The sequence below is a fragment of the Oncorhynchus tshawytscha genome, linkage group LG06 (assembly GCF_018296145.1).
Source record: "Oncorhynchus tshawytscha isolate Ot180627B linkage group LG06, Otsh_v2.0, whole genome shotgun sequence".
Classification (NCBI taxonomy): Eukaryota; Metazoa; Chordata; class Actinopteri; order Salmoniformes; family Salmonidae; genus Oncorhynchus; species Oncorhynchus tshawytscha.
The window spans coordinates 57,438,731-57,465,629 of record NC_056434.1 but is presented as its reverse complement, the minus strand read 5'-3'; the positions used below and the strand labels follow the sequence as shown (position 1 = coordinate 57,465,629).

The window sequence follows — 26,899 nt, the reverse complement described above, 5'->3', positions numbered from 1 at the left end:
CACTCACTCTGAGCCTTCTAGTAGTTGTTTCCCTTGCTCTGCATGGGTAACGCTGCTTCGATGGTGGCTGTTGTTGTTGTGTTGCTGGTTCGAGCCCAGGGAGGAGCGAGGAGTGGGACGGAAGCTATACTGTTACACTGACAATACTAAAGTGCCTATAAGAACATCCAATAGTCAAAGGTTAATGAAATACAAATGGTATAGAGGGAAATAGTCCTATAATTCCTATAATAACTAAAACCTCTTACCTGGGAATATTGAAGACTCATGTTAAAAGGAACCACCAGCTTTCATATGTTCTCATGTTCTGAGCAAGGAACTGAAACGTTAGCTTTCTTACATAGCACATATTGCACTTTTACTTTCTTCTCCAACACTTTGTTTTTGCATGATTTAAACCAAATTGAACATGTTTCATTATTTACTTGAGACTAAATTGATTTTATTGATGTATTATATTAAGTTAAAATAAGTGTCTATTCAGTATTGTTGTAATTGTTGTAATCATTATTACAAATAAATAAATAATCGGACGATTAATCGGTATCGGCTTTTTTGATCCTCCAATAATCGGTATCGGCATTGAAAAATCATAATCGGTCGACCTCTAATAGAGATATCCGTTTATTATGTTCAACGTACAGTAGGAGGGCCAATCACAGGAGCCAGCTCTTTCAGTAGTTTAGTTGGATTAGGGTCCAGTATGCTGCTTGAAGGTTTAGACGCCATGATTATTTTCATCATTGTGTCAAGAGATATATATATATATAGTACTAAAACACTTGAGTGTCTCCGATAATCCTAGATCCTGGCAGAGTTGTGCAGATTCAGGACAACTGAGCTTTGGAGGAATACGCATATTTAAAGAGGAGTCCGTAATTTGCTTTCTAATGATCATGATCTTTTCCTCAAAGAAGTTCAGGAATCTTTTACTGCTGAAGTGAAAGCCATCCTCTCTTGGGGAATGCTGCTTTTTAGTTAGCTTTGTGATAGTGTCCAAAAGAACAAATGACTGGTAAACTGGTCAGAATTGAAGGAATGATGGATGGCACTGCCTTTTGACACCCACGTCTTCGGCGCCCAGGGAACAGTGTGTTAACTGCCTTGCTCAGGGGCAGTACAACAGATTTTTACCTTGTCAGCTCGTGGATTCGATCCAGCAACCTTTCGGTTACTGGCCCAGCGCTCTAACCGCTAGTTTAGTCTGCTTTCCAACAGACACTGGGAGACAAATTCACCTTTCAGCAGGACAATAACCTAAAACACAAGGCCAAATATACACTAGAGTTGCTTACCAAGATGAGATTTGAATGTTCCTAAGTGGCCTAGTTACAGTTTTGACTTAAGTCACCTTGTAAATCTATGGCAAGACTTGAAAGTGGCTGTCTAGCAATGATCAACAACCAACTTGACAGAGTTTGAAGAATTTAAATAATAATATGCAAATATTTTACAATCCTGGTGTGCAAAGCTCTTAGACTTTCCCAGAAAGACTCATAACTGTAATCGCTGCCAAAGGTAATTGTAGTGTGTATTGACTCAGGGGTGTGAATACTTTTGTAAATGAGATTTCTGTATTTCATTTTCCATTAATGTGCTTGTTTCTACAAACATGTTTTCACTTTGTCATTATGGGGTTGATGGGAATTGTTTAAAAAAAATATTTTATCCCTTTTGAATTCCGGCAGTAATGTAGTTCCTCTATGCCAAACTGACGTTCTATTATGTACTGACGCCGGACATTGTGGGAAAATTGAAAATTGTGGGAGGCGACCCGGGTGTCTAGAGCGACCATATGAAAACAGACCGAGGGATTACCAGAACACCAATAAGAAATCCTCATTTTTGTTTTCCCTTGCAAAACAAAGCCAGAACAAACTGGCTTTGGAACAGAAACAGAATCACATCTGCATGTTCTGCTCATCAGGTTACCTGTACTGTAGTGCTGGCCTGTTCCCAAGTGTTTACAAAATTAAAAAACAACCCCACATCTCTAGCTTAAACTGACAGATTTCGATGGGGCGCGTCAATATAAAGATGAAGCACCAGAGCGCTACTACTAGAAGCTCCACCCAGAATATTCCAGCCAAGCACAGCAGAGGAGAACTAGACTTGCTCATCAGATACACATTAAGTTATGGAAACTCAGTTTACCGGTATGCGTAAACCTCTGAGTGTCTATTAAACTCGAGGCGACCTCTTTTGGCTTATTGCTCGCGGTTTGGTTTGATTTGTCTACTAAATCATCTTTAATTGGCTCAAACAGCCTGGTTAATTATCTTGTGGCAGGAAGCAGAGGTGTAAAGATGGACCAAAAGTAGGTTATCTTCTCTCTACCTCGCTGAACCTCGGCACAGAAAGGTCTCCAAACGCCTGCCTATAAACCTATAGATCAAGGCAGGTCTGGGTTGTGTTACGCAGAAGCATAATGCCTGTTGTGGTTGGTTGTAATATTCCAGTGGGGATTTCTCCAATAGACACAGGTCAGGTCCACTGTATCAATGAAAGAATGTTTTTTCATGATACTATTCTAAAGTAGTAGGCGTTGTAAAGTGCAGTGGAGAGAGATTGCAATGTTCTAAAGCCATTTGGACAGCTTATTTATAGTTAGATGTGCTTCATTACACCATGGAACACCTTGCTGCTGTTGCTCATACAGTCACATGCTAGCAGCCAGGATTTCCACACTGTAGACTTTGATTTACACTCATTTGAAGAGGAACACATCCATCCCTATGTGATCATTTCATGTTTTCACCAGTCAGTTATAGATACGTTCTGTCTACTTCGAGAATGGTGATTGACCTTTGGGTTGTTAAGTCACTCTAATGCCCACTTCATTCATTGATACAAGTGTTATTCTGCTTCCATGTCCATATATGGTATGGTTTCCCTGCCTGGTCTCTTGGCTGAGGCCCCTCACATTCCTTATAAGCTGCTGCTGTCTTGCAATTGTTTTTTTCTCATTTAGTGATGTGGTGGGTTTCACATTTGAGTTGGGGGGTATAGATGGAATGAAAAGATTTGGCTGTTATCAATGATCTGTCCCCTTGGATGCCATTTTTCCTTGAGACTAAGGTTGGTTGGTGATGACTCTGGGAACTTGGTACTTGGAGGGAGGGAGAGCGAGAGACTTGAGTATGGTTTGTCATTGTGAAGTCCATGTAACTTTAATACATGTGGGGATCAACGCTCGTATAGTTAGACCCCGGTAGATGGTTACTGTAGCCATGATGAACTCTACGTTTTCAAAATTGCTGCTTTATGCTTCCCTGAAGTCTCTGGATGCCATTTGTCTTGAACAGTATGTCATACATACTGTAGAAGCTAGTCTAAACAATTCACCTTTTGGTCTGGTTGGTGTTGGGAGAGGGGGGAGATGAGGGGAGGGTCATGTGCAAGGCTAGGTGAAGCAGAAGAGTTGGGTCAGCAGCAGCCATGTGACAAGATGCAGTCGAGCATCATGTGACATTTGGAAACCTGTAGCCTGATGATGTGTGTACTACTGTACATCAGGATTCTTTCTGACCCCTCACTTTCAATAGGTCTTCTCTGCATCTCTGTCACATCTGGATCCTTTAGCTTTTTTTGTATTTCTCTGTTCCCGTCTGTTAGTGGGATGAAGTAAGTTACCCAAGACACTGAGAAAACAAGACGCTGATCTAAGGCAAGTGTTGTGTTTTTCTCCATAACAGTTACAGTGCCTTCAGAAAGTATTCATACCCCTTAACTTATTCAACATTTTGTTGTTATTGTTTAATCCATTCAAAATGGATTAAAGATGTATTTTTCTCTCCCATCCACACACAATACACCATAATGACAGTGAAACATGTTTTTATTTTATTTTTTATGTTTGCACATTTATTGAAAATGAAATAAAGAAATATCTAATTGACAATACTTTGTAGAAGCACCTTTGGCGGCGATTACAGCTTTGAGTCATCTTGGGTATGTCTAGCAGTTTTGCACATCTGGATTTGGGGATTTTCTCCCATTCTACCCTGCAGATTTTCTCAAGCTATGTTAAGTTAGATGGAGAGTGGCGGTGAACAGCAATCTTCAAGTCTTTTCACAGAATTAATGGGATTTAAGTTTGGGCTTTGATTGGGCCACCTTAAAGGACTTTCACATTCTTATTGTGAAAACATTCCAGTGTTGCTTTGGCTCTATGCTTTGGGTCATTGTTCTGTTGGAATGTAAATCTAAAGGTTAAATAAAAGGTTGTTTGCACTCTGAACCAGGATCGCACTCAGAACCAGGATCTCATTAACGATTTGCCTGTATTTGGCTCCTTTCATTGTTCCTTCTATCCTTACCAATCACCCTGTCCCTGGGAGACTAGTCAGGATTGAGGGAAAGATGAACGGAGCAAAGTACAGAGCGATCCTTGATGAAAACCTGCTCCATAGCGCTCATGACCTCAGACCGGGTCGAAGGTTCACCTTCCAACCGGACAACGACACTCGGCACACAGCCAAGACAACGCAGGAGTGGCTTCGGGACAAGTTTCTGAATGTCCTTGAGAGGCCCAGCCGGAACCCAGACTTGAACCCGATTGAACATCTCTGGAGAGACCTGAAAATATGAAAATAGCTGTGCAGCGACACTCCCCATCCAACCTGGCAGAGCTTGAGAGGATCTGCAGGCAAGAATGGGAGAAACTCCCCAAATACAGGTGAGCCAAGCTTGTAGCGTCATACCCAAGGAGAGTTGAGGCTGTAATCGCTGCCAAAGGTGCTTCAAGAAACTATTGACTAAAGGGTCTGAATATTTATGTAAATGTCATATTTTATTATTTATTTATTTTCTCATAAATGTGCTAAAATGTCTAAAAAAAAACTGTTTTTGCTTTGTCATTATGGGGTATTGTGTGTAGATTGATGAGTGAAAAAAAAAACGATCTAATCCATTCCAGAATAAGGCTGTAACAAATTGTGGAAAAATTCAAGGGGTCTGAGTACTTTCTGAATGCACTGTAGATGGGTGAGAGAGAAATCTGTTTTAATCCATTTTGTATTCAGGCCGTAACACAACAAAATGTGGAATAAGTCAAGAGGTATGAATTCTTTCTGAATCCACTGTAAGTTTAAGATTTGGGGAGGGTAAGCTGACCCTATATCTGTAAGGGTAGCATCCTAGTTTCACCATGCTCCCTCTTTCTCTGCCTGGTTGCTAGTACTGTTGTAACTGTTGTTATGGTGGTTTTATTTCTTTCCATCTCGTTAATGCAGATCACGTTTCCTTACCACCACTGTTGCATTCTTCTCTCTAGAAGGCCAGAGAATGCCAATTAGGATTTTGCATGTTTGTTTTTATAGATAGATTAATTAGTTCAGCTGTACATATTTCTCAAACTTCCCCAGAAATAATTCTCCCCTCAAAGATGACGGAAGTTTATTCAGTGGTGGAAAAAGTACCCAATTTTCATCCTTGAGTAAATGTAAAGACACCTTAAAAGAAAACGACTCAAGTAAAAGTCACCAGTAATATACTACTTGAGTAAAAGTCTAAAAGTAATGGGTTTAAAGTGTACTTAAGTACCAAAAGTAGAAGTATAAATAATTTTAAACGTCTTTTATTAAGCAAACCAGACGACACGATGTTCTTGTTTTTTTTGTTAATTTACGGATAGCCAGGGTCACAGTTCAACACTCAGCCATAATTTACAGATTAATCATTTGTGTTTTAGTGAGTTTGCCAGATCAGAGGCAGTAGTGATGACCAGGTATGCTCTCTTGATAAGTGCGTGAATTAGACAATTTTCCTGTCCTGCTAAGCATTCAAAATGTAACGAGTACTTTTGGGTGTCAGGGAAAATATAAGGAGTAAAAAATTACATAATTTTCTTTAAGAATGTAGTGGAATAAAAGTAAAAGTTGTCAAAAATATAAATAGTGAAGTACAGACGCCAAAAAATAACTTTAGTACTTAAGTAAAAATACTTTTAAGTACTTTACAACCACTGAGTTTATTGAATTGAATGGCGCCAGACAAGATGGCTGACATTTTACGTGCTCCTAACCAACTGTTATTTTGCTCGTTTTTTTTGTGTTTAACTTATTTTTTTACTTATTTTGTACATAAGAGACGGTAACAGCAACATTATGACCAAAAATAACTTCTGGACAACAGAACATCAATTACTCACCACGAACTGGTAAAGAGTCTGAGTCTGACGTGAAGGATATACTGCTTTCCCGGGAACAGGCCCAAATCTCTGTAATTTGCGTGAAGAGAAGAAAAAGGGGGCAGAGGTCGGGCTGCCTTCTGGGAATTTGTAGGCGACAACAGCCTCTCCCTCAACGTGATCAAGACAAAGGAGATGATTGTGAACTACAGGAAAAGGAGGACTGAGTGAGTAACGCCCCACTGCCATCCGTTCTATTGGCCAACGTGCAATCATTAGAAAATAAAATCGATGACCTACTAGCAAGATTTAAACTACAAACGGGACATTAAACTGTACTATCTTCTGTTTCACCGAGTCGTGGCTGAACGTGACATGAACAACACACAGCTGGCGTGTTTTACACTGTATCGGCAGGATAGAACAGCAGCCTCTGGTAAGACGAGGGTTGTCAGTCTATGTATATTTTGTAAACAACAGCTGGTGCACGGTATCTAAGGAAGTCTCAAGGTTTTGCTCACCTGAGGTAGAGTATCATGATAAGCTGTAGACCACACTAGAGTTTTCATCTGTATTTTTCGTAGCTGTCTCCATACCACCACAGACCGATGCTGGCACTAAGGCCGCACTCAATGAGCTTTATACTGCCATAAGCAAACAAGAAAACGCTCACCCAGAGGCGGCGCTCCTAGTGGCTGGGGACTTTAATGCATGGAAACTTAAATTTGTTTGGCCAAATTTCCAGCAGCATGTTAAATGTGCAACCAGAGGGGAAAAAAACTCTAGACCACCTGTACTCCACACACTGAGACGCGTACAAAGGGCTCCCTCGCCCTCCATTTGGCAAATCTGACCATAATTCTATCCTCCTGATTCCTGTATCAACCAAAAAATAAAGCAGGAAGCACCAGTGACTCGGTCAATAAGAAAGTGGTCAGATGAAGCAGATGCTAAGCTACATGACTGTTTTGCTAGCACAGACTGGAATATGTTCCGGGATTCTTCCGATGGCATTGAGGAGTACACCACATCAGTTACTGGCTTCATCAATAAGTGCATCGATGACATCGTCCCAACAGTGACTGTATGACTGTATGTACGCCTCTTCAACCTCAGGAGGCTGAAGAAATTCGGCTTGTCACCAAAAGCACTCACAAACTTCTACAGATGCACAATCGAGAGCATCCTGGTGGGCTGTATCACCGCCTGGTACGGCAACTGCTCCGCCCACAACCGTAAGGCTCTCCAGAGGGTAGTGAGGTCTGCACAACGCATCACCGGGGGCAAACTACCTGCCCTCCAGGACACCTACACCACCCGATGTTACAGGAAGGCCATAAAGATCATCAAGGACATCAACCACCCGAGCCACTGCCTGTTCACCCCGCTATCATCCAGAAGGCGAGGTCAGTACAGGTGCATCAAAGCTGGGACCGAGAGACTGAAAAACAGCTTCTATCTCAAGGCCATCAGACTGTTAAACAGCCACCACTAACATTGAGTGGCTGCTGCCAACACACTGACACTGACTAAACTCCAGCCACTTTAATAATGGGAATTGATGGGAAATGATGTAAATATATCACTAGCCACTTTAAACAATGCTACCTTATATAATGTTACTTACCCTACATTATTAATCTCATATGCATACGTATATACTGTACTCTATATCATCGACTGCATCCTTATGTAATACATGTATCACTAGCCACTTTAACTATGCCACTTTGTTTACATACTCATCTCATATGTATATACTGTACTCAATACCATCTACTGCATCTTGCCTATGCTGCTCTGTACCATCACTCATTCATATATCCTTATGTACATATTCTTTATCCCCTTACACTGTGTATAAGACAGTAGTTTTGGAATTGTTAGATTACTTGTTGGTTATTACTGCATTGTCGGAACTAGAAGCACAAGCATTTCGCTACACTCGCACTAACATCTGCTAACCATGTGTATGTGACAAATAAAATTTGATTTGATTTGATGTACATACCCCAACCAGAAGCCATGGATTAACGTGAAGCCATCCCTCAACGTGATCAAGACAAAGGAGATGATTGTGGACTACAGGAAAAGGAGGACCGAGCACACCCCCATTCTCATCGACGGGGCTGTAGTGGAGCAGGTTGAGAGCTTCAAGTTCCTTGGTGTCTACATCACCAACAAACTAACATGGTCCAAGCACACCAAGACAGCTGTGAAGAGGGCACAACAAACCTATTGCCCCTCAGCTCCTCAAAAGGTTCTACAGCTGCACCATCAAGAGCATGGTTGCAACAAATCAATTTATTTATATAGCCCTTCGTACATCAGCTGATATCTCAAAGTGCTGTACAGAAACCCAGCCTAAAACAAAGCAATGCAGGTGTAGTAGCACGGTGGCAAGGAAAAACTCCCTAAAAAGGCCAAAACCTAGGAAGAAACCTAGAGAGTTTCCAGGTTATGAGGGGTGGCCAGTCCTCTTCTGGCTGTGCCAGGTGGAGATTATAACAGAACATGGTCAAGATGTTCAAATGTTCATAAATGACCAGCATGGTCAAATAATAATAATCACAGGCAGAACAGTTGAAACTGGAGCAGCAGCATGGCCAGGTGGACTGGTGGACAGCAGGTCATCATAGGCGTCATCATGCCAGGTTGTCCTGAGGCATGGTCCTAGGGCTCAGGTCTTCCGAGAGAAAGAAATAGAATTAGAGAGCATACTTAAATTCACACAGGACACCGACTAGGACAGGAGAAGTACTCCAGATATAACAAACTGACCCTAACCCCCGGCACAAACTACTGCAGCATAAATACTGGAGGCTGAGACAGGAGGGGTCAGGAGACACTGTGGCCCCATCCGATGATACCCCCGGACAGGGCCAAACAGCAAACCCCACCCACTTTGTCAAAGCACAGCCCCCACACCACGAGAGGGATATCTTCAACCAGCAACTTACTTTCCTGAGACAAGGCCGAGTATAGCCCACAAAGATCTCCGTATGGCACAACCCAAGGGGGGGCGCCAACCCAGACAGGAAGTGACTCAACCCACTCAAGTGACACACCCCTCCCAGGGACGGCATGAAAGAGCACCAGTAAGCCAGTGACTCAGCCCCTGTAATAGGGTTAGAGGCAGAGAATCCCAGTGGAAAGCGGGGAACTGGCCAGGCAGAGACAGCAAGGGTGGTTCGTTGCTCCAGAGCCTTTTCGTTCACCTTCACACTCCTGGGCCAGACTACACTCAATCATATGACTCACTGAAGAGATGAGTCTTCAGTAAAGACTTAAAGGTTGAGACCGAGTTTGCGTCTCTCACATGGGCAGACCATTCCATAAAAATTGAGCTCTATAGGAGAAAGCCCTGCCTCCAGCTGTTTGCTTAGAAATTCTAGGGACAATTAGGAGGCCAGCGTTTTATGACCGTAGTGTACGAGTAGGTATGTACGGCAGGACCAAATCAGAGAGATTGGTAGCAGCAAGCCCATGTAATGCTTTGTGGGTTAGCAGTAAAACCTTGAAATCAGCCCTTGCCTTGACAGGAAGCCAGTGTAGGGAGGCTAGTACTGGGGTAATATGATCACATTTTTTGCTTCTAGTCAGGATTCTAGCAGCCGTAAACTAAAGTTTATTTAGTGCTTTATCAGGGTATCCAGAAAGTAGAGCATTGCAGTAGTCTAACCTAGAAGTAACAAAAGCATGGATACATTTTTCTGCATAATTTTTGGACTGAAAGTTTCAGATTTTTGCAATGTTACGTAGATGGAAAAAAGCTGTCCTTGAAAGTCTTGATATGTTCGTCAAAAGAGAGATCAGGGTCCAGAGTAACGCCGAGGTCCTTCACAGTTTTATTTGAGACGAATGTACAACCATTTAAGATTAATAGTCCGATTCAACAGAAGATCTCTTTGTTTCTCGGGACCTAGAACAAGCATCTCTGTTTTGTCCGAGTTTAAAAGTAGAAAGTTTGCAGCCATCCACTTCCTTATGTCTGAAACACAGGCAATTTTGGGGCTTCACCATGTTTCATTGAAATGAACAGCTGTGTGTCATCCGCATAGCAGTGAAAGTTAACATTTATGTTTTCGAATGACATCCCCAAGAGGTAAAATATATAGTAAAAACAATAGTGGTCCTAAAATGGATCCTTGAGGAATACCGAAATTTACAGTTGATTTGTGAGAGGACAAACCATTCACAGAGACAAACTGATATCTTTCCGACAGATAAGATCTAAACCAGGCCAGAACTTGTCCGTGTAGACCAACTTGGGTTTCCAATCTCTCCAAAAGAATGTGGTGATCGATGGTATCAAAATCAGCACTAATGTCTAGGAGCACGAGGACAGATGCAAAGCCTCGGTCTGATGCCATTAAAAGGTAATTTACCACCTTCACAAGTGCAGTCTCAGTGCTATGATGGGGTCTAAAACCAGAAGCATTTCGTATACATTGTTTGTCTTCAGGAAGGCAGTGAGTTGCTGTGCAACAGCCTTTTCTAACATTTTTGAGAGGAATGAAGATTTGATTTAGGCCGATAGTTTTTTATATTTTCTGGGTCAAAGTTTGGCTTTTTCAAGAGAGGCTTTATTACTGCCACTTTTAGTGAGTTTAGTACACATCCGTTGGATAGAGAGCTGGTTATTATATTCAACATAGGAGGGCCAAGCACAGGAAGCAGCTCTGTCAGTAGTTTAGTTGGAATAGGGTCCAGTATGCAGCTTGAAGGTTTAGAGGCCATGATTATTTTCATCATTGTATCAAGAGATATAGTACTAAAACACTTGAGTGTCTGTCTTGATCCTAGGTCCTGGCAGAGTTGTGCAGACTCAGGACAACTGAGCTTTGAAGGATTATGTAGATTTAAAGAGGAGTCCGTAATTTGCTTTCTAATAATCATGATCTTTTCCTCAAAGAAGTTCACAAATGTATTACTGCTGAAGTGAAAGCCATCCTCTCTTGGGGAATGCTGCTTTTTAGTTAGCTTTGTGACAGTATCAAAAATTAATTTTGGATTGTACTTATTTTCCTCAATTAAGTTGGAAAAATAGGATGATCGAGCAGCAGTAAGGGCTCTTCGATACTGCACGGTACTGTCTTTCCAAGCTAGTCGGAAGACTTCCAGTTTGGTGTGGCGCCATTTCCGTTCCAATTTTCTGGAAGCTTGCTTCAGAGCTCCGGTATTTTCTGTATACCAGGGAGCTAGTTTCTTATGAGAAATGTTTTTAGTTTTTAGGGGTGCAACTGCATCTAGGGTATTGTGCAAGGTTAAATTGAGTTCCTCAGTTAGGTGGTTAACAGATTTTTGTCCTCTGACGTCCTTGGGTAGACAGAGGGAGTCTGGAAGGGCATCAAGGAATCTTTGTGTTGTCTGGGAATTTACAGCACGACTTTTGATGCTCCTTGGTTGGGGTCTGAGCAGATTATTTGTTGCAATTGCAAACATAATAAAATGGTGGTCCGATAGTCCAGGATTATGAGGAAAAACATTAAGATCCACAACATTTATTCCATGGGACAAAACTACGTCCAGAGTATGACTGTGACAGTGAGTAGGTCCAGAGACATGTTGGACAAAACCCACTGATTTGATGATGGCTCCGAAAGCCTTTTGGAGTGGGTCTGTGGACTTTTCCATGTGAATATTAAAGTCACCAAAAATTAGAATATTATCTGCTATGACTACAAGGTCCGATAGGAATTCAGGGAACTCAATGAGGAACGCTGTATATGGCCCAGGAGGCCTGTAAATAGTAGCTATAAAACGTGATTGAGTAGGCTGCATAGATTTCATGACTAGAAGCTCAAAAGACAAAAACATATATATTTTTTGTAAATTGAAATTTGCTATCGTAAATGTTAGCAACACTTCTGCCTTTGCGGGATGCACGGGGGATATGAACACTAGTGTAACCAGGAGGTGAGGCCTCATTTAACACAGTAAATTCATCATGCTTAAGCCATGTTTCAGTCAGGCCAATCACATCAAGATTATGATCAGTGATTAGTTCATTGACTATAATTGCCTTTGAAGTAAGGGATCTAACATTAAGTAGCCCTATTTTGAGATGTGAGGTATCACAATCTCTTTCAATAATGGCAGGAATGGAGGAGGTCTTTATCCTAGTGAGATTGCTAAGGCGAACACCGCCATGTTTAGTTTTGCCCAACCCAGGTCGAGGCACAGACACGGTCTCAATGGGGATAGCTGAGCTGACTACACTGACTGTGCTAGTGGCAGACTCCAATAAGCTGCCAGGATGGCTCACAGCCTGCTGCCTGGCCTGTACCCTATTTCATTGTGGAGCTAGAGGAGTTAGAGTCCTGTCTATGTTGGTAGATAAGATGAGAGCACCCCTCCAGCTAGGATGGAGTCCGTCACTCCTCAGCAGGTCAGGCCTGGTCCTGTTTGTGGGTGAGTCCCAGAAAGAGGGCCAATTCTCTACAAATTCTGTCTTTTGGGAGGGGCAGAAAACAGTTTTCCACCAGCGATTGAGTTGTGAGACTCTGCTGTAGAGCTCATCACTCCCCCTAACTGGGAGGGGGCCAGAGACAATTACTCGATGCCGACACATCTTTCTAGCTGATTTACACGCTGAAGCTATGTTGCGCTTGGTGACCTCTTGACTGTTTCATCCTAACATCGTTGGCATCACTGCCTGGTATCGGCCTCCGACCGCAAGACACTACAAAGGGTAGTGCGTATGGCCCAGTACATCACTGGGGCCAAGCTTCCTGCCATCCAGGACCTCTATACCAGGCGGTGTCAGAGGAAGGCCCTAAAAATGGTCAAAGACTCCAGCCACCCTAGTCATAGACTGTTCTCTCTGCTTCCGCATGGCAAGCGGTACCAGAGCGCCAAGTCTAGGTCCAAGAGGCTTTCTAAACAGCTTCTACCCCCAAGCCATAAGACTCCTGAACATCTAATCAAATGGCTATCCAAACTATTTGTATTGCCCCCCCTGCCCTTTACACTGCTGCAACTCTGTTATTATCTATGCATAGTCACTTTAATAACTCTACCTAAATGTACATATTACCTCTATTACCTCGACTAACCGGTGCCCCCGCACATTGTCTCTGTATCGGTACCCCCTGTATATAGCCTCGCTACTGTTATTTTACTGCTGTTTTTTAATTATGTTACTTTAATTTCTTATTCTTATTTGTATCCATTGTTGGTTAGGGCTTGCAAGTAAGCATTTCACTGTAAGGTATTCAGTTGTATTCAGTTCATGTGACAAATAACATTTTATTTGATTTATAATGGTCTCATTATTCCAATCATTCAAACCTTAATTGTCCCTTTTTAGTTGTCATTCTTCATATAGTAATCAATCATCGCTGTTGTATTATTCCAGTAAACTGTCAACTGCTGTTGGGCAGTTCCATGGATAATAGTGACACTGAGACTCAGATTTTTCTCTTTACAATGTATGTCAAACTAAATCCAATGATTGCACAGTTAAACAAACCATACAACCCTATGCACAATTTACTTTTAACAATTTCCTCAGAAAATTTGACAAAAACACATTTACTTGAAGAACAGTGCAGATGCTAACAGAATGACTGCACCAGCAGCACAAACCGTCCTTCTGTTACCAAACTTTGCATCTGCACTGTTCTTCAAGTAAATGTGTTTTTGTCAAATTTTCTGCAGAAATTGTTAAGTTGGCCTCAGTTTGTTTAACTTTACCATTTATTGTTTTTTGTTTGCCATAAATTTTAGTGAAGAATTGACTCCGTATCACTCTGTAACTATGGAATTGCGCTGTAGGCCAATGTAGTTTTTTTTTTTTCTGCTCCCCCACTGTATTGTCTCTCTGGACACAATGTGAGCTTTGGAGGGCTGCAGCAGGGCAGAGGGCTGAATTACCCTGTGACAAGTGAGTGTCATTGAGATAATGGAAAGTTAATTTACTCAGATATGCAGTCTTATCACAAGGTTACTCCTAAACAGGGTGTCTGGTGAAATGGAGAGAGGGAGGGAGAGTGTGACACATTTTAGTGGATGTGGGAGAGGGGTGAGAGCAATGTGTCACTCTGCCAGAGGGGGAGGGTAGGGCTGCTACGTTAGGTCATTCCCTTTATTTTACAGCGAGCAAGTGGACAGGTCAGCTGCCATTGGCTGCACCTCCACTTGGGCTGCCTTGCCTTTTTTAGCAGTCCCATATAGAGCCATGAATTCCATGTGGCTGGCAGGGTGCCAGAGCACAAGATTGGGAGCCAGCAAATGGGAGATTATGAGGGGGACAGACAGCGACCAGTGTGGTTTGCTAGCTACAATGGGCACTCAAAGCAGAGCAGGGTCTGAACTAGTGGTGGGCTGCCAGTTGTCATCTTCATTTGGGATTTATTTAACCTCCCATTAAGATGGATATTTTTTTAATTATTATTATATATCTTTTTTTTTTTAACATATTTGGATAAATGGATATTTGAGCTAAATTCCAACCACATTCATTGATAAAGGTAACATAATTTAACAAATCACACAAACAAATGTAACTTTAAATATGTTATGTAATTAAAATAAATAAAAATGCAATTTCCTTATGTGGAAAAAGTTGGTAGACCCCGTACATTTACCATATCATAAAATTGCTAAAATTAGAATCAGGTGTACCAAAGCAGGTGCAAATGATTAGAGAGTAACTTGGGGAGGGTCTAGCCATCCATAAAGATTAGAAACTTGGTCTGGTTTGGTCTTAACCATAGATCAAGATCAAAAGACCTATCTGAGGCCCTCAGAAGAAAGAAAGGTGATTGCAACATCATCTTACAACATGGTGGGCTGCCCTATAGGAAATCATGTGCTGTCTACGGAAGCAGACATTTTAAATTCTTTTTTCTTTTAGAATTTTTTTAAATATTGTGGCAAATTAACTACTTCTATTTGAAGTATTTTCAAATAATTTACTTGTCATGCCCTGGCCATAGAGAGGCTTTTTATTCTCTATTTTGGCTAGGTCAGGGTGTGACTAGGTTGGGTATTCTATGTTTTGTATTTCTATGTCTTGGCCTGGTATGGTTCTCAATCAGGGACAGCTGTCTATCGTTGTCTCTGATTGAGAACTATACTTAAGTACCCATTTCCCCCACCTGTTTTGTGGGGAGTTAACTTTGACTTTGTTCAGGGCACATAGCCCAAAGCTTCACGATTTGGTTTTGGTCTTTGTTTTGTTGGCGTCATTTTTAATAAAAAGAAAATGTACGCTTACCATGCTGCACCTTGGTCCAGTCCTTCAGCCAGCCGTGACAGAACTTCCCACCACCAACGGACCAAGCAGCATGGTATGGTGGACTCCTGGACATGGGAGGACGTTCTGGATGGCAAGGGAGTCTACACATGGGAGGAGATCCTGGCGGGAAGGGACCGCCTTCCATGGGAACAGGTGGAGGCAGCTAGGAGAGCAGAGGCAACCGGAGAGAGGAACCAGCAGTATGTGGGAACACGGCTGGCAAGGAAGCCCGAGAGGCAGCCCCAAACATTTTTTTGGGGGGGGAACACGGGGAATGTGGCAGAAACAGGAAGCAGACCTGAGCCAACTCCCCGTGCTTACCGTGGCGAGCATGGGACTGATCAGGCCCCGTGCTGTGGGGTGATGCGCACGGTACCGAGGCGGAGTATTTACAGGCCGGAATGCTTGGTGCCAGCGTCCCGCATTTGCCGGGGGGGAAGCTGGCATCCAGCCAGAACGGGTGGGGCCAGCTCTGCGCTCGAGACCGCCAGTGCGCCTCCACGACCCTGTGTATCCGATGCATCCACTACGCACCAGGCCTCCGGTGGCAGCCCCACGCACCAGGCTGTCTCTCCGTCTCCCCCCTCCAGGTGCTCCCGCCTGTCCAGCGCTGCCAGAGCCTCCCGCCTGTCCGGCGCTGCCAGAGCCTCCCGCCTGTCCGGCGCTGCCAGAGCCTCCCGCCTGTCCGGCGCTGCCAGAGCCTCCCGCCTGTCCGGCGCTGCCAGAGCCTCCCGCCTGTCCGGCGCTGCCAGAGCCGCAGCCCCTCAGTCTAGAGGCGCCCTCTACGAGGGTCTTCAGTCCGGGGCCCGCTGCAACCTAAGCGGCGGCCCGCTGCCACCTAAGTAGGCCAAGACTGATGTGGAGCGGTGTCCACGTCCCACACCCGAGCCGCCGCCGTAAGAAGGCCCACCCGGACCCTCCCCTTTAGACTCAGGTTTTGCGGCCGGAGTCCGCACCTTTGGGGGGGGGTTCTTTGTTTTGTCTGCGTCATTTTTAATAAAAAGAAAATGTACGCTTCCCATGCTGCACCTTGGTCCAGTCCTCCAGCCAGCCGTGACATTACTATAAATACTAGGCTATTTGAAACTATTTTCAAATAGCCTACATGTTTATAAATACATTTAAAACAAACAAACCTGGGTTCAAATGTATGGATATATTTGTATTTGAAAATACACGTGTTTCTATTTGAAAATACACGTCTGTGTATTTGAGTATTTTCAAATGCATGCCAATAGTTTCCAAATACATTTCATAATGCATCTACTTGTATTTTCAAAGAAATTCTACAAATACTTATTTTGAAATGTATGTGAAAGTAATTGAAATATCTAAAATAGTTTTTCAATCAGCTGCCCCTTGCTTCAGAAGAAGGAGGTGGACTCCTGCAAGATGGGCCAATCTGGTTCGAATGAATGCGGCCTTTTTTTCTTACCGCCACTGTCAGACCAAAGGGCTGTGACATGACGTCTGTTCAGGCTGTGGCCTGTGGCCTCCTGTCCTGTTGTCCCAGCTGGTGTGGAAAGGGTTAACTCTCCTCTCGGGGTGCTCAGGTTTCCTGCCTTCCCACCAGCTGTCTACTGCCCCCTCAACTGTTTATACACCCACCCTAGTCCTCTTCCTGTCTCCTGTCCCAACCACTGCCCACATGGCCCTCCCTCCAGAATAACTCAGACATTCCTCACGCCCTCACTCTCACTCCCTGGTCTGGCCGGCTAACAACTGGTGCTCACTGCTCATAACCCTGCCACTCTCTCTTTTTAATCCCAGGCTAAAGCAGTATATTGGTTATTCAAAGCTTTTGATTAGCTTTAGTAGAGAAGCTGCGCAACACACCTCACACCTCCCCCCCCTATGCTGTTTAACTAGAGAGGGAAAGAACCTTGGACAGAGCTCTCACTCTTTCTCTGTGGATTAGACTTGTGGTTTGGACACTGCTCTGCTTTGCATTTAATTGAGTTTATGTAGCTCCCTTCTGCTTGCAACCAGGAATACTAATTTGTGTTTGTCTCTGGTAAGGAACTTGTTTACAAATTATACATGTCTGCTGGTGGCCACTACTCCTACAGTGCATTCGGAAAGTATTCAGACCCCTTTGCCTTTTCCACATTTTGTTACGTTGCAACCTTATAACATTGATTCAATCATTTTTTCCCCCTCATCAATCTACACACAATACCCCATAATGACGAAGCAAAAACGGGTTTAGACATTTTCCAAATGTATTAAAAAAACAACGGATATATCACATTTACATAAATATTCAGACCCTTTACTCCGTACCTTTACAGTTGAAGCATCTTTGCTAGCGTTTACAGCCTCGAGCCTTCTTGGGTATGACGCTACAAGCTTCGCACACCTCCCGCCCTCCTGGGGCAACAGGTAGCCTAGTGGTTAGAGCGTTGGACTAGTAACCGAAAGGTTGCAAGACCGAATCCCTGACCTGACAAGGTAAACATCTGTCGTTCTGCCCCTGAACAAGGCCGTTAACCCACTGTTCCTAGGCCGTCATTGAAAATAAGAATTTGTTCTTAACTGACTTGCCTAGTAAAATAAATATTTATTTAATTTCTCCCATTCTTCTCTGCAGATCCTCTCAAGCTCTGTCAGGTTGGATGGGGAGCGTTGCTGCACAGCTATTTTCAGGTTTCTCCAGAGATGTTCGATCAGGTTTAAGTCCGGGCTCTAGCTGGGCCACTCAAGGACATTCAGAGACTTGTCCCGAAGCCACTCCTCCGTTGTCTTGGCTGTGTGCTTAGGGTCATTGTCCTTTTGGAAGGTGAACCTTCGCCCCAGTCTGAGGTCCTGAGCGCTCTGAGCGCCACCACCATGCTTTACCATAGGGATGGTGCCAGGTTTCCTTTAGACGTGACGCAAGTTCAACCCTGGTTGCTTAGTTTGGCCAGGCCAGCTCTAGGAAGAGTCTTGGTGGTTCCAAACTTATTCCATTTAAGAATGATGGAGACGACTGTGTTCTGCATATTTATGTAAATATGGTATTTCTGTACTATTTTTTTATTTTATATACATTTGCAAAGATTAAAAAAAAAATATATATGTTTTTGCTTTGTCATTGTGGGGTATTGTGTGTAGATTGAGGGGGGGAGACATGTAATCCATTTGAGGATAAGGCTGTAACGTAACAAAATGTGGGAAAAGGGAAGGGGTCTGAATACTTTACGAATGCACTGTATGTCATTTATTGAACCTCTGCAATTGGTGTTGGGGTTAGCCCCAAAATAACCCCCTTTATTTTCCTGTCTGCAACTTGGTACTGTGTGTTTTTATGTTTTGAGTGTGTGTATGCTTGCGTGTCCACATGTGTCTCGCCCACATGCAGATGTGTGTGAGAGTGAAGGGCCTTAGCATGGGGCTGTCGTCCATGGGGCATCTAGTACCTCTAATCCACTCAATCAGTCACATATAAAACCCAACAGGGGTCTTACTCAGGTTTGCCTTTGGCTGCTTCAGCACTGGTCTGCACTGTTCACTAGTCACTCACTATTAGGCCTACTCTGTAATTAATAGATTGAGTTGGGACTCATATTTCTTCTGCATTCAGCATGCAGTTTGCTCTGTCTTCCCTGTGTTTTGGTAGTCTGAGTACAAGTCTCTTTAGCTAACAGTCCACTGGTGTAGTTTACGGCAATACAGATTAGAGGTTAACCGATTATGATTTTTCAATGCCGATAACAATACCAATTTATTGGAGGACCAAAAAAAGCCGATACCGATTAATCGGCCGGTTTTTAGTTATTCATTTGTAATAATGACAATTACAACAATACTGAATGAACACTTATTTTAACTTAAGTTGGGATACATACATCAATAAAATCAATTTAGCCTCAAATAAATAATGAAACATGTTCAATTTGGTTTAAATAATGCAAAAACAAAGTGTTGGAGAGAAAGTAAAAGTGGATTTTTTTTCTCATTTTGTCTGTCATAGTTGAAGTGTACCTATGATGAAAATGACAGGCCTCTCATCTTTTTAAGTGGGAGAACTTGCACAATTGGTGGCTGACTAAATACTTTTTTGCCCCACTGTACACTGACTCTGCGTGCAATGAACGCAAGAAATGTGACACAATTTCACCTGGTTAATATTACCTGCTAATCTGGATTTCTTTTCGCTAAATATTCAGGTTTAAAAATATATACTTCTGTGTATTGATTTTAAGAAAGGCATTGATGTTCATGGTTAGGTACACAATGATACGCACCGCATCAATTATATGCAACGCAGGACACGCTAGATAAACTAGTAATATCATCAACCATTTGTAGTTAACTAGTGATTATGATTGATTGATTGTTTTTTATGAGTTAAGTTTCATGCTAGCTAGCAACTTACCTTGGTTTACTGCATTCGCGTAACAGGCAGTCTCCTCGTGGAGTGCAATGAGAGGCAGGTGGTTAGAGCTTTCGACTAGTTAACTGTAAGGTTGCAAGATTGAATTCCCCGAACTGACAAGGTGAAAAACTGTCGTTCTGCCCCTGAACGAGGCAGTTAACCCACCGTTCCTAGGCCGTCATTGAAAATAAGAATGTGTTCTTAACTGACTTGCCTAGTTAAATTAAGATTAAATAAAAGGTGTAAACATATATTTTTTTTTTAAATCGGTGTCTAAAAATACAGATTTCCGATTGTTAAGAAAATTTGAAATCGGCCCTAATTAATCGGCCATTCGATTAATCGGTCGACCTCTAATACAGATATCACTTATTATTGATATCTACATAGCGCATTGATGTGAATCACACTACTGCTCTCTCATTTAGATATTTGTATTTTACGGATTATGGTTGTTGTGGATTGTTGTTCACAAATCTAGAGGGGTATTTGAACCCAATAATGCTTGAATTCAAGAAGTTTAAGTTGCCTAGCAATCTTTGTTTTTGAAACCAGTGGACAGCCAGCGAAAATGTGCTCTTGCAACAGCTGTAAAGTGCCGATCCCAGCCTATGGAATAAAAGTGGCACTTTTATTGTTCAATCTAATTCATGGTGATAAAAACAATAATCCATGGGCCTAATGGACACATGCTCAAACCTTGAATGAGTAGGTGTGTCCAAACCTTTGACTGGTACTGCATACATCCATTGATTCTTGAAGAATATAACTTCTAAATGCCTCATGAGTTTAGTTCGAAGATCACACTCCATGAGAACCCAACATATAAACTTGTTTTACTCCAATGTTTGTAAACATTGTAAATGTAAACAAACACACTAGCCTCATAACATGGTTAAAACAATAATTTTGTTATCATGAATGGTCAGTCCTTGCATCCATAGCTCTGTCTATTAATCTTAGTGGTAACGTTTTCTCCAGGCCCATCCCTCAGCTATTTACGAAAACAGAGGCGGGTCGACCATTTCATTATTGTTTCGTCTGTGGATTGGCCCTTTAAACAGCTGCATATTATCAAGATATTAAAGTGTCACCAACAAAAAGGTAAACAATAGGCCTATAGCAAATGCAGAATTTGCCATACATTTTTCACATGTAAATAGCACTTTTCAGTAGTGCTCAAAGCATGCCATTCCATGAGCGCAGCATTTATTTTTCAACCCGAATCAATGAGCCAGATCAGTCCTCCATGACAACTAAATCATAAACAACAGAATAGGGCTGGCTAATAAGCCCTTTGTTTTGGGGTTATGCTCAGGTAAAACCATTTGGCTAATCTATACTTCCATATTTCCAAGTCCTATTCTTGAAGATCAAGGGGTATAATATTTATTGGCGTGATTGAAATTCTGATAGACTTTGGTTTTTAATGTAAAGATATAATTTAATCATATTATTATATGCAGTAGAGTGATGGATTAGAAGAAGCCTACATAACCAACCCATAAAGTAAAATGTAACATCCATATATGGCCAGCTATGTAAACTTTAACATTGATTTATCCTGCAATAGATGTTGTTCAATTGGTAACATACATTTTTGTCTTCTTCTAATGCCACTTAAGGGGAAAGTAATCTAAATGTGACAATGTAATCAAGATTACGTTACTGAGTTTGGGGAATCCAAATGTTACGTTACTGATTACAATTTTGGACAGGTAACTGTAACGGATTACATTTAGAAAGTAACTTACCCAATCCTGAATACACCACCTTATAATGTCAAAGTGGATTTAAAAAATATATTTTTAAAACATTTTTACAAATGAACATCTGAAATGTCTTGAGTCTTTTGCGTAACAAGATTTGCGTAACAAGTCACATAATTAGTGTTTAATGAAATAGTGTTTAACATGATTTTTGAATGACTACCTCATATCCGTACCACACACATGATCTGTAAGGTCCCTCAGTCGAGCAGTGAATTTCAAACACAGATTTAACCACAAAGACCTGGGAGGTTTTCCAATGCCTCACAAAGAAGGGCATCTATTTGTAGATGGGTAAAAACAAAGAAAGAATACATTGAATAACTCTTTGAGCATGGTGAAGTTATTAATTACACTTTGGATGGTGTATCAATACAGCCAGTCACAACAAAGTGACAGGCGTCCTTCCTAACTCAGTTGCCGGAGAGGAAGGCAACCACATTGGGATTTCACCATGAGGCCAACTTTAAAACAGTTCGAGTTTAATGGCTGTGATAAGGAGAAAACTGAGAATGGATCAGCAACATTGTAGTTACTCCACAATACTAACCTAATTGAAGGAAGCCTGTACAGGATACAAATATTCCAAAACAATCCTGTTTGCTACAAGGCACTAAAGTAATATTACAAGAAATGTGGCAAAGCAATTCACTTTTTGTCCTGAATACAAAGTGCTATGTTTGGGGCAAATGCAACGCATTACTGAGTACTACTCTACATATTTTCAAGCATACAGTGCATTCGGAAAGTGTTCAGACCATTTGACTTTCAACATTTTGTTACTTTACAGCCTTTTTCTCATCAATCTACATACAATATCCCATAATGAAAACAGATTTTTAGAAAATGTCTAAAATGTCTGAAATCAAAAACACAGAAATACCTAATTTACATAAGTATTCAGAACCTTTTCTAGGAGACTCGAAATTGAGCTCAGATGCATACTGTTTCCATTGATCATCCATGAGACGGTTCTACAACTTGGAGTCCACCTGTGGTAAATTCACTTGATTGGACACGATTTGGAAAGGCGCACACACCTGTCAATAGGGTTCCACAGTTGACAGTGCATGTTAGAGCAAAAACCAAGTCATGAGGTTGAAGGAATTGTCCGTAGAGCTCCGAGACGACAGGATTGTGTCGAGGCACAGATCTGGGGAAGGGTACCAAAACATGAATGCAGCATGGTCACTCAGACAGAGCTCCAGAGTTCCTCTGTGGAGATGGGAGAACCTTCCAGTAGGACATGTGCAGCACTCCACCAGTCATGCCTTTTATGGTAGAGTGGTCAGACAGTAGCCCCTCCTCAGTAGAAAGGAACATGACAGCCCGCTTGGAGTTTTCCAAAAGGCACCTAAAGGACTGAAACAAAGCTTGAACTCTTAGGCCTGAATGCAAAGCGTCACGTCTGGAGGAAACGTGGCACCATCTCTATGGTGAAGCATGGTGGTGGCAGCATTATGCTGTGGGGATATATTTCGGAAGCAGGGACTGGGAGACGAGTCAGGATCCGAGGGCAAGATGAACGAAGAAAAGTACAGAGATTCTTGATGAAAACCTACTCCAGTGCACTCCTACGGTGCCTACTTTCTGAAGGCACCGTAGGAGCAAACCCGGCTTGAAATATGCTATGTCTAGGGTTACACATTTTGGGGAATATTCAGAGGTTGAAACTTTTTCCATAGGAATTAACAGGAATATATGGGAATTAATGGAAATATATGCAAATTAATATTAATGCCATTTAAATGTAGGTTTTTGCATTGGATATATTTACCATATCATATGGAGACAGACAAACATTTTACCTTATCATAAGTGGACATAATTGCAAATGATTTAATCCTTCCAATAGAAGTAAAAAAAATAATAATAATAATACAATTTAGTTAATTTAGTTTAAGCTTTGGTTGTCTTCCTCTCAGGCTTCCATGTCTTCTCCCTGGACCTCCTCAATGTCCACCTTCTGAACATCAGATTCTGAGGCCTCATCTTCACTGTCACTTTCCAACCTTGTTAATGATGGCTCGCCTCAAATTTGCCCGGATGGCCACCAATTTTTCAACCCTTGTATTGGTCAGCCTGTTGCGTGCTTTGGTGTGTGTGTTCCCAAACAAGGACCAGTTGTGCTCTGAAGCGGCTGATGTTGGTGGGATTTGGAGGAAGATGGAGGCAACAGGGGAAAGAGCCTCAGATCCACAAAGTCCCTTCCACCAGGTGGCTGATGAGATATGTTGGCACGACTGTCATATTGTATCTCCATCCCAAAGCCCTTGCTTGGAAGTGTACTTCGCCAGACTGCCATGAACCTTGCCCTCATTCAGGCCAAGGTGGCGAGACACAGTAGTGATGACACCATAGGCCTTGTTGATCTCTGCATCAGACAGGATGCTCTTGCCACCATACTTGGGGTCCAACATGTACGCTGTGGCGTGTATGGGCTTCAGGCAGACGTCTTCACGCTTTTTGATGTATTTCAGAACTGCATCTTTTCTAGTCATCTCTCCTCTTTCCAGGCTTTTTCATCTTTGAACTTATATGGTGATCACTTTCATAGTATTACCATGACAACCGGCAAAACAGTTTGTCTTTCAATCACCCACGTGGGTATAACCAATGAGGAGATGGCACGTGGGTACCTGCTTCTATAAACCAATGAGGACATGGGAGAGGCAGGACTTGCAGCGCGATCTGCGTCAGAAATAGAAAGGACTTCTATTTTAGCCCTTGGCATCGCAGACGCTCTTTGGGCCAATAATTGAATAACATGGATTTCTTCATTTATTTTGCGACACTCCTGCACACGACTTGTCCGGTCTGGTCAGCATGTTATGTGTATCCCACAAAAAAGGTTCATTGTTATAAGCTAACTTTTTTTAATGATTTTAAGCAAAATTCCCAAAAGTCCTGGGCCTAACTTCCCATGGAAAATTCCCGGAGAGTTTCCGATCCTTTGCAACCCGAGCTATGTCTCTCTCTCTCTCTGCCCTGTAATATACTAGCGTGGAGAGGGTGTACTTGTACATTTAGCTGCCTCAAGCTACAGAAACAGAAGATGGGCTCTGCCCCATGGACTGTTCTGGCTACTTCTCTCTGTTGTTGTTAGCTGCTGAGGTGGACTATCATGCACAACATTGCTTCTCCAGGCCGGAGGGTAGAACTGCTAAGGGAACTAACTAATATGACTTGTTTGGAAACAATTACACTGAACAAAAATATAAATGCAACAATTTCTAAGATTTTACTTCAACCACATACTGAATAAAAGGTCTGAATACTTATGTATTGTGTCTACAAACCGGTCATGCTGTGGGGATGTTTATATACTCCATCACTCTCCTTCTTGGTCAAATAGCCCTTCCACATCCTGGAGGTGTGATGGGTAATTTTTTTGTTGAAAACAAATGATAGTCGCACTAAGTGCGAACCATATGGGATGGCGTATCACTGCAGAATGCTGTGGTAGCCATGCTGGTTACGTGTGCCTTGAATTCTAAATAAATCACTGACTGTGTCACCAGCAAAGCACCCCTACACCATCACACATCCTCCTCAATGCTTCACAGTGGGAACCACACATGAGATCATTCGTTCAGTTATTCTGCGTCTCACAAACACATGGCGGTTAGAATCAAAAATCTCAGACCAAAGGATAGATTTCCACCAGTCTAATGTCCATTGCTCGTGTTTCTTGGCCCATGCAAGTCTCTTCTTCTTATTGGTGACCTTTTAATAGGCCTGATTCACACAGTCTCCTCTGAACAGTTGATGTTGAGATGTGTCTTACTTGAACTCTGAAGCATTTATTTGGGCTGCAATTTCTGAGGTTGGTAACTCTAACTTATCCTCTGCAGCAGAGGTAACTCTGGGTTTTCCTTTCCTGTGTCGGTCCCCTTGAGAGCCAGTTTCATCATAGTGCTTGATGGTTTTTGCGACTGCACTTTAAGAAACTTTCAAAGTAATTGAAATGTTCCAAATTGACTGACCTTCATGTCTTAAAGTAATGATGGACTGTCATTTCTCTTTGCTTATTTGAGATGTTCTTGCCATAATATGGACTTGGTAAAAAGCCATCTTCTGTATACCACCCCTACCTTGTCACAACACAACTGATTGGCTCAAAGGCACTAAGAAAGAAAGAATTTCCACAAATTAACTTTTAACAAGACACACCTGTTAATTGACCTCCTTGACCTGGAATGCATTTCAATCTCATGAAGCTGGTTGAGAGAAAAGCAGTCATCAAGTGAAAGGGTGGCTACTTTGAAGAATCACATATGAAATATATTTTGAGTTGTTTAAAACTTTTTGGGGGTTTACTTCATGAGTCCATGTGTGTTATTTGATCATTTGTATGTTTTCACTATTATTATACAAGGTACAAAATAGTAAAAATAAAGAAACTCTTGAATGAGTAGGTGTGTCCAAACTATGGACTCTGTGTGTGTGTACAGTCCATTCGGGAAGTATTCAGACCCCCTTTTCCACATTGGTACGTTACAGCCATTTTCTAAAATGTCTAAATAGTTTTTCTTCTCTTATCAATAGACACAATACCCCATAATGACAAAGCAAAAGTGTTTTATTTTATTTTGCAAATGTATTACAAATAAAAACTGATATCACATTTACTTAAGTATTTGAGACCCTTTACTCAATACTTTGTTGACGCACCTTTGGCAGTGATTACAGCCTCGAGTCTTCTTGGGTATGGCTACAACCTTGGCACACCTGTAGTTTGGGAGTTCCCCTCTCTGCAGATCCTCTTGAGCTCTGTCAGGTTGGATGAGGAGCGTTGCTGCACAGCTTTTTTCAGGTCACTCCAGAGATGTTCTATTGGGTTGAAGTCCGGGCTCTGGCTGGGCCACTCAAGGTCATTCAGAGGCTTGTCCCGAAGCCAATCCTGAGTCATCTTTGCTGTGTCCTTAGGGTTGTTGTCCTGTTGGAAGGTGAACCTTCGCCCCAGTCTGAGGTCCTGAGCACTTTGGAGCAAGTTTTCATCAAGGATCTCTCTGTACTTTGCTCTGTTCATCTTTCCCTCGATCCTAACTAGTCTCCCAGTCCCTGCAGCTGAAACATCCCCACAGCATGATGCTGCCACCACCATGCTTCACCGTAGGGATGGTGCCAAGTTTCCTCCAGAAGTGACGCTTGGCATTCAGGCCAAAAGGTTCAATCTTGGTTTTGTCAGACCAGAGAATCTTGTTTCTCATGGTCTGAGTCCTTTAGGTGCCTTTTGGCAAACTCCACGCGGGCTGTCATGCCTTTTACTGAGAAGTGGCTTCCATCTGGCCACTCTACCATAAAGGTCTGATTTGGTGGCGTGCTGCAGAGATGGTTGTCCTTCTGGAAGGTGCTCCCATCTCCACAGAGGAACCCTGGAGCTCTGTCTGAGTGAC

At 42.3% G+C, this 26,899-nt stretch overlaps 1 protein-coding gene across 4 annotated transcripts in view; it reads left to right on the top strand.

Annotated features, from left to right (window-relative positions):
* LOC112252747 (serum response factor) overlaps window positions 1-26,899 on the top strand; it is a 64,630-nt gene that overhangs the window by 22,112 nt on the left and 15,619 nt on the right. The window lies entirely within an intron of this gene.